This window comes from Lycium ferocissimum, chromosome 6 (assembly GCF_029784015.1).
Source record: "Lycium ferocissimum isolate CSIRO_LF1 chromosome 6, AGI_CSIRO_Lferr_CH_V1, whole genome shotgun sequence".
Classification (NCBI taxonomy): domain Eukaryota; kingdom Viridiplantae; phylum Streptophyta; class Magnoliopsida; order Solanales; family Solanaceae; genus Lycium; species Lycium ferocissimum.
Genome location: NC_081347.1, coordinates 48,636,539 through 48,645,546, shown reverse-complemented (window position 1 = coordinate 48,645,546; position 9,008 = coordinate 48,636,539). Strand labels below are relative to the sequence as shown.

General features: G+C 33.2%; 1 pseudogene; it reads left to right on the top strand.

Annotated features, from left to right (window-relative positions):
- Positions 1–434: 434 nt before the first annotated feature.
- LOC132061349 (G-type lectin S-receptor-like serine/threonine-protein kinase At2g19130) lies at positions 435–3,160 on the top strand (annotated as a pseudogene).
- Positions 3,161–9,008: the final 5,848 nt, after the last annotated feature.

Sequence of the window (9,008 nt, the reverse complement as noted above, 5' to 3'; positions counted from 1 at the left end):
TTCTTTTAAAAAATTAATAAATCTTTCCAATCATTACATACCAGTGACAAATTTAAAAAGTAGTTTCAAAAAAAAGGAAAAATATAGCATCTTTATTCTTTTTTTCCCAACAAAGAATTTTAAAGGGTAGCCACAATCTATATAATTTACAAATTTAACCCCCATTATTTCCGATTTGCGGGAAAATTTTAGGTCAACGTAGCCAAAGTCGCGTAGCCAGACTCTTAGGCTCCTTCAATTTTTGTCATGTCAAAATATAGTATTTTTTAATGTTGAAACTTGAGAGTAAGCTTTTTTGTTTATTCTTGGTGCACTTAAGTCAAGCCACGCTATACGTTTCTTTAGTTCTCTTATTTATAGCCAAGCCAGCAAATGAACAAAGGCACTCAGAAATCAATTTAATATTAATTGTCAAAGTGCACATTTCTGCATCTATGGACGTTATAAACAAGTCTTTTTTCATGCTTTGTTTTCTCTTCAAGCTCAAGCTCTTACATGGAGCTAACACTATTATTGCTAACCAATCCCTTTCAGGAGAACAAACACTTGTCTCTCGGGAAGGGAATTTTGAGTTAGGCTTCTTCAAACCAGGTCAGTCCCCAAATATTACATAGGCATATGGTACAAAAAGTTTAAGTCCACAAACTGTTGTTTGGGTAGCAAATAGAGGAACACCAATATCTGATAAGAATTCTGCTGAGCTAAAGATCATAGAGGGTAAGTTGGCACTCTTCAATGGGTCAAAACCTCGATTTGGTCCACAAATATAGCATCTAGTCCCACTTCACAATCATCAGTGTGGCAGTGCTTCTTGATAATGGTAATCTGATTTTTTTAAAGGGGAATGGTTCAACTATTTGGCAAAGCTTTGATCATCCCACAGATACATGGTTGCCTGGTGGGAAATTTTGTTCGATCTAACAAACAAAAGACGGCTCTTATATCATGGAAGAATGTGGAAGATCCTACACCTGGATTGTATTCAGGTCAGCACATGCCAAACGGTACGCAATCCTTGTTAGTATGGAATGGAACAAAACAATATTGGGCTAGTTTATCCTGGAATTTTCCTGTTTTTGGATTGCCCTCAATTGAGCAAACTCTATTTTAACTATATTACATCAATAATGAGAATGAGAGCTATTAACATATTTACCTCGTGATCCTTCAATTGTGACAAGATATTTAGTTGATGTATCTGGACAGGTTAAGTTAGTCACCTGGTCAGATACTTCAAAATGTGGACTCCGTTATGGACCCAACCTTTGGAGCAATGTGGGGTTTTTCGCTTATTGCGGGCCATTTGGTTACTGCAATCGGGATTCTCCTGGCTACTGTAATTGTTTGAGTGGGTTCGAGCCTAAATCAAGTACGAGGGGGGTATAAAGGACTTTTCTAGTGGTTGTTGCGAAAAGCAGATATACATGAGTGTGCTAATGTTGTTAATGATGAGAAAAAGGGCAGGTTTTGGGTGTATAATAACATGAGGTTGCCTGAAGATACTCAAATCTTTTGAGTCAGCAAATGTTTCAGATTGTGAAACCACTTGCTTGAATAATTGTTCTTGTGTTGCTTATTCATATAGTAGCAATGAGTGCTCAATTTGGAGAAGAAAGTTGTTGGACATGTGGCAACTTTCTGGAGACGATGTTAGAGGACGGACAATCCATATCAGGCTTGCACTTTCAGAATTTAAAACTTCCAAAAGCAAAAAGAAAATTATAATTGGTGTTACTGTTTCTATATCAGTCTTCTTAGGAATTGTCCTGATGGTTTTAATCTGGAAGCAGCAAAGAAATCGTTATGGCTTTTCAAAGGTAGTGGAGGGTTCGCTGGTGGCTTTTAGTTTCAAGGACTTGCAATATGCAATGAAAAATTTCTCCGAAAAATTAGGTGGAGGGAGTTTTGGTTCTGTTTACAAAGGGACATTGCCTGATTTATCGATTGTTCAGTGAAGAAGTTTTAAGGCATTGGGTCAAGGAGAGAAGCAATTCCGGGCAGAAGTTAGCACACTTGGAACTATCCACCATGTTAATCTTATACGTCTGTGGATTTTGCTCCCAAGGAATAAGAAATTACTGGTTTACAAATACGTGGAAAATGGTTCTTTGGACTCTCCCTCTTCAAAGAAAACGAGTCAAACTTGTTGGATTGGAAAACAAGATACCAAATTGCATTGGGGACAGCACGGGGATTGTCTTATCTTCATCATGAGTGCAAGGATTTAATCATACATGCTGATATTAAGCCAAAAAAACATCCTTCTTGATGCTAATTTTCCCAAACCCAGATTGGCTGATTTTGGTTTGGCAAAACTTGTTGGCAAATTTTTGAAGTAGTTACTTCCATGCGAGGGCACGATGGTTATCTTGCACCAGAATGGATATCTGGAGTAGCTATAACAACTAAAGCAGATGTTTATAGTTTTGGAATGATGCTTTTTGAACTTATATCAGGAAGGCAAAATTGGTTGAATTCTCCAGATAAAAAGTTAAGTTCTTTCCTAGTTGGGCAGCTCATTTACTAGTTTAGCAGGTGACATGCTTTGCCTATTAGACAATAAGCTTGACAGGGCATCTGCTGATGCTGATGAGGTCTCCAAAATTTTAAAGTTGCTTTTTGGTGCATTCAAGAGACGAAAATAACAGGCCAGCAATGTTTTGAAGTTGTGCAAATACTTGAAGGGTTGTGGATGTTAACTTGCCTCCCAAACCCCCATTCCTTCCAAGTTTTTGATGTAGAAGGGTCTTCATCAAATGTTTTATCAATATATTTATTGTCCCATTTTTTCTTTTTGCTTTTTCTAAATTTTAGTAGTTTATAAGTGAATCCAACAATAAGGCAACATCCCGATATCATGTGAAGGCAGCTTACATTTCCCATGTGGTGGATGTAAAAGTAGTAACTTCAATTTTCTTTCACCTTTTCTTTGCTATATAATATATGCTTGATTCTAAAAATTCTTAAATAAGAGTTTCAAATTTTAATTCTTTTTAGTTACTCCTCTATCTCTTTAATGCGTTCTTCATTTTAGTATGCCCAAAAAAGAATGAGAAATTTCTTTTTGAAATTATTTAATCCATTTTCATTAACAGGTAATAGTGTTAAAACATTCTTGTTGTTCAACATTGAGATACACAATCTTCTTGGCTGCCCTTAGTCTCATTTGTTAAGAAAAAAGGCGCACCAATTTTAATTACTTGAAACATTTGGTGGTATTTGTCCCATATGAAGGACCCCAGATGTATTACAAACCTATTACTCAGTTAAAATTAAAATAAAAAAAAATAGCCTAATTAGTTTTTATGTTATTATACATGTACGACCTAAGTAAAAAGAAAAAAAAAATCAACCATTTTTACCGGGTGGGCTAAAAACGAATCACAAATGCAGCATTTAATTTTGGATAAAAAAAAAGACTTGGTTGGCATTTTGACCCTCCAGGTTGAACTGGCCAAACACGAACTAATTTCAAACTTTGGTATATACTGTATGTTCACTTCATTTGGGGTTTGGTTTATTCCACAAACACCCCCCCCCCCAAATTAAAGTTTTAAAATACGAGGTAGGGATAAAAGCTAACCATAGCTCCAAAAATCAAAAAAAAAATATGCAACTTTAAGAATACACAATTTTTCTTTTAAAGAGAAAAAAAAAATTGGGTCGGCGGAATAGGTTAAAAGGCTACAGAACTACTACAATTCAGCTCCTTTAAACTAAAAAAAAAAAATAGAAAGATAAACAGAAAATACAAAAGAAAAGAAATAATAACAAAATTTAAAGATTTAAAATAGAGCAAAAAGTGCTAAATGCCATACATGAAACCAGCTCCATGAAACATGTCTCTTGTCAATGCATCAATACGCTCAATCGTCTTAGCTTCCAGATAGTTTTTATGATCCCCAACGACACCTTGTCTGAAGAAAGAATTATAAGGAACTGGAAACCAAGATGGAAAATCCCAGATTTGTTCACTTCATGACTGCTTGGGAAATTTCCAAAACTGCAACTTTTCACTATCTCCTCCTACTTCCTCGTCTTTGTCGAAAGGGCATCCTAGAAACTCAGCCAATCTCTTGACATGAGTTTTTGCGTCTATCATTAGCTCCTCATAAGTTATAAAGAATATATTTTCGGGTTTTTCCAAACTTGCCTTTTTAAATCCCATAACATGGTCATAATAAGGTCCACCAGGAAATATCCCAGAACAAATTTCTCTATGGCCTGCAGGAGCCATGGTCATCTTCTCATCCTTCCATTTATTTTTGAAATGCCACATTGATACCAACGTTCCTTAGATTTCTCGTAATGTAAACAACTCGACAGTTAGATGAATCGAGTTTTGCCTAGAAGCGGTAAGGAATATGAGTCAATAGAGCCTTCGAATCTAAATGTCAGTTATAATTGGAGATGATTCGTTCTTCCAAAGACTTGGACCCAAGGTTGGAAAAAGCTCGGGGGGTTTGTTTCCTAATAACCCTTTGGAAGCCGATTTATGTGGAAAAAGGAGGATTTAAAGCCATGTTGTACCAGTTTTGGAAGGAGGCTAAAATTACATCATTAGGAAGTGGATTGAACTCATTAAGAATCGAAAGTTTTTGGGCAAAAATTTGGAAGAACCAGAAACCCATTTTTTGAGACATTGTTTTCTCCCCACCATTTTCCTTTTGGGTAAAAAATTAACTCATGGACAAGTTCCAATATTTACCATGAAGTTATACACCAGGAAAAAAAAAGAATAAGAGGAGTAATATATGTAATGAATTAATAAGAAGTAAAAAGATTTGCACTCACTAGTTCAAAGCTTTAAAAAATAAATAGGGTAAAAAGTTAAGATTGTAGCTTAAATATTTGATGTCATTCAATAGTTTGTCCCAACTTGTATAAAAGTCCGTTCTCGCAACTGAAAATCCCCCCTGGGACTTTGGGTTTTTGGCATTCCCGTGGTTCCGTTTTGGGGTCAGGATATATAAGGGTCTTTTGGGTTGCGGTTTGGAGGTGAATTTTAAATATTAAATCGGCAAGTAATCCCATTTTAGGGGGTTGGGATAAGTTATTAGATAAAATTAACGGGGGCTAAAACCCCATAAAAAGGGTAATGAAGAATACATTTTTAAATTTTTTTTTAAATTATATATATAATGAAAAAAAAATAAACGGAAAAAAAAATTAGATATACATAAAAAACCCCCTAGAAAAAGCCCCAAGGCCGGTGTTGGGGGCCTTCATTTACTTTTTGGGTTGTCGTTAATCAACCCATTTTTTCCATCAGGAAAGTAATTTTTTTATTTGTTACAAATAAAATTTATTTATTTTTTTTAAAAGGGAAAAAATTTTTTTGTTTTAAAATTTAAGTACTTAGGGTTTTATTAAGGGTTTATTTTTTTTTTTTAATTTGGATCATTTTAATGTTTATTATTTTAAAATTTTTTAATTTCCCACAAGAAAAATTTAACATTTCCCGGGTTTTTGCCAACAAGGCGTCCCAACATTTCTCTACTGAAAGCTAGACATTTACCGGTATTTTTTGCTACAAATATACATGTATAAAAAGAAATAATATAAATATTTATTTTGTGAGAATTTTTGATCGGGTTTCTGAAGCCTGAAGAATGCAACTTAAAGCTGAAACTCCAATACTCAAATCATCCATAGTTTAAGAAGGAAGCTAGATCCAAATATGAACCCATAAGGGAAAAAGGGAAAAAAAATACTTAATATATTCCAAACCCCTTCTCGAGTCAATTAAATTTTTGTTTTTAAGTGAAGTTTTGACGGGAAAGTACCTAAATCAACTAACTAAAAAAAAAAGAGAAATAGCTAAATAATCTAGGGAGTTATGTTTTTTGTTTCTGATTTTTTCGTAGGGATATTTGGGACATAATACATTCCAAGAAACAGTTTCAATGTTCATAAAATAAAATTTAAAAATTATTTGATTTTAAAGGGGAATAAATTTTTAAAATTTATTTTTTTAATTTTAAAAAATGCCAAAACCTCTCTCCCTCCCCTCTTTCTCTTCATTCATATTTTTGTATATTTTAAAAGGTTTGATATGTGTTATTTTTTAATTTTTTTTTTTTTTTTGAAATTAAGTTTTGTTTTTTTTTTTTAAATGTAATAAAATTTTTTTTTTAAATTTTCCCCATTTTTACATCTAGTACCCCAATATATTTTATTTTGATTTAAAAAAATTTGTTTATTTTTTTAACTTCTTCCCCGAACTACCATGGAACCCTCTTCATTTTTTTATTTTTTTTTTTTTTTTCCCTTTTTTTTTAAATTTTGTATAATATGATACTTTTTTTTTAAAGAGCCCGGGATTATGAAAAAGTGGGCTTTTACTAAGCTTTTACTTTTAAGTTTAAAAATTTTTTATAAATGGGTTCGGTTTATAAAATTTAAAGGGGAAAAAAAGTTGTTATGGTTTGGAAAAGTGTTGTTAACACTTTTTTTTGTAAAGGGGAAATTGGAATTGAAAAAAATAATGGGTAAAAAAAGGAAAACGTTTCAAATCAAAAGGCTTTTTAAACCAAGAAAAAATTGGGGAACTTTTGATTTAGCATTTTAAGCACTTTTAACTTTTTTTAAGCACCTAAAAACCTAAAAGTTTAAAAAAGAACCATAAAATTTTGGGTTTGAAGCTTTAAGGGACAAAATTTAAAAAATTTTTGGGTTAAATTTTTTGAATTTGGAAATTAAATGAAAGGCCCCTTTCTTAAAACCAAAAAATACAATAAACCTAAGAAATTATCATATGGCTATGGTGATCAGTCCATTTAAAGGGGGATATAAAAAAAACCCGTTTGACTTTGATTCTAAAACAGGCAATTTCCCTTTGTCCCATTTATTAATCCTCTAGTGGATCTGGGAAGCACAGAAAAGTTGAACCATTGGGTTCCCTTAGCATTGTGGGTGTAGGCTAACATCAGCGCTTTTTGCATCTCGATCCTTTTCTTCAACTAGTTTCTACATTTGATGAATCTCATTAGTAATCTTCCATGGTGGTTTCCCGTCCCCAAATGATTGTCAGTAACAAAGAGTCAGTTTCCCCCATGCTAGTTTGAGGCATTTGCACACCACCAGACCATACAAAAAAAAAAAATTTGGGCCTGCCATAATATGATACAAAATAGTGTATATACACTTTTATACATTATTAACTTTTTATAAACATCCTTATATATTTTAAACATTGTATTCGTGTATGAATTATGTATATTTTTTTATAATCATGAATAACTATGTATAATATGATGAAAATGGTGTCTATACACTTTATACATTATTATACATTTCATATCACCCTTATGTATATGTTTTGTAAACTCATGAATAAGTGTATAACTATGTATATAAATTGATCACTTGGTATACATAAAATTAAAATGAAAAGTATATTATCAATTTCTCAATTGTTTGAATCGGCAACCAAATTTTAATCTCCCCAAACTATTTTTCTAAATAGATTCCATCAAAAAATTGGAAAATGATTTTTAAAATTAAAAATTTTTTCCCTCAAAAATATTAAATTTAAATTTGGGAGTCCTTTTATGTTATTAGCCGAAATTAAAAGAAAAAAAGAAGAAGTTGTTAGTAACTACAAATAGAATTAACAATATTGGGGAAAGAAGGTGGGCCCCCAAATATCTAAGATGTCTTCCAATATAAAGAAAATAACTCCAATTAGATAAAGATTTAAACCCTACAAATTTTAAAAAAAGTCAAAAACTTGGGGAATTGGTCTTGTGGTGGGAGAAAAGAAGAAGGAAAGACAAGGAAAAAAGTGGTTGAAAAAGATATTGGGGTTATGATATGTAGAAGGGGAAAAACCAGTAATGAAAGAAAAATTTGGGCCAAAAATGGTTAACTAGATGCCCAAACAACTTTGGGGAATTTTTCCTTTTGGGATGCAAATTTAAAGGGGGTAAAAGGGGGAAATTTTTAGGCCTGGACTAATGAATCGAGTCCCGGGGGTCACTTACTTTTTTATTTTTTTGGTTTTTAATTTTTCTTAAAGTGGGTGGCCTTTTTTTTTGCCTTAAAATCAAACTTAGGGGGAAAGTTTTTTAAAGGTTTTCAACTTGTGGATATTTATTTTTATCCCCCTCTAGGCATAAGTTCTTTTTTGGGGGGCAAAATTTAAAAGACAAAACCCCTTTAAGGGCAAACGTGCTTCTTGGGGCGCCGGCCACCCTTTAATGGACGGGGCCAGATCGGTCTTATCGAATTTTTTTTAACCAGGCCCGGCCCCTTGTTATGTGGCCAAGGGGCCAATTAATAGGCCCATAAAGGGCCAAACAAAACCAAAAATTTCTAATTTAAATTAAAAAAATTACTAAAAAAAAAGTTGGAATATTTCCTTGACTTGGAATTTTGAAAATATTTTAAAAAAACTAAAGAAATATAATCACAATTCTTAGTCATGATGACACTAATCCCAAATCAAGTGAACCAAGATCGATATTCTAATCAAAATTTAAATTTAAATGGAAAAAACTTAAATTAAAATTTTTTGTAACACCCCTTTTTCATCAGCAAAATTTACTCGAAGATGTATTAATAGAATAATGGAAAATGTGGGGAAATGTTTTGAAACCAAAAAAAGGATGGAAGAGTCTAGGGCAAAGTAAAGGGGGAAACTACTCGAACCTGTTTTTTAAATAGTTTGCACAAGGCCTATTTAAACAAGATCCCCCTTCGTTGGGAATTTAAAAATTCCTTAAAAAAAAGTTTAGCCTTTTTAAATATTTCCATCCATATAAGGGTGGTAAGGATTTTATAAAAATTTGCCCTTTTTTGGACCCAAACGTCCGCCCGACCAACTTTTGGGGGGCGCCGGGGGAGGGGCTCGCTTTGCTTTCCTTTGCGGGGGTCTAGCACACCCGGGGGCACGGGAAAAGTCTTTTAAAAACCTAGGTCTCCCCCCACCCCCAAAAAAAAAACTTGCCCCGAAAAAAATCTCAAAACCAAACCCCAGTCCCTCCTCATCCAATAAGATTTTTCCA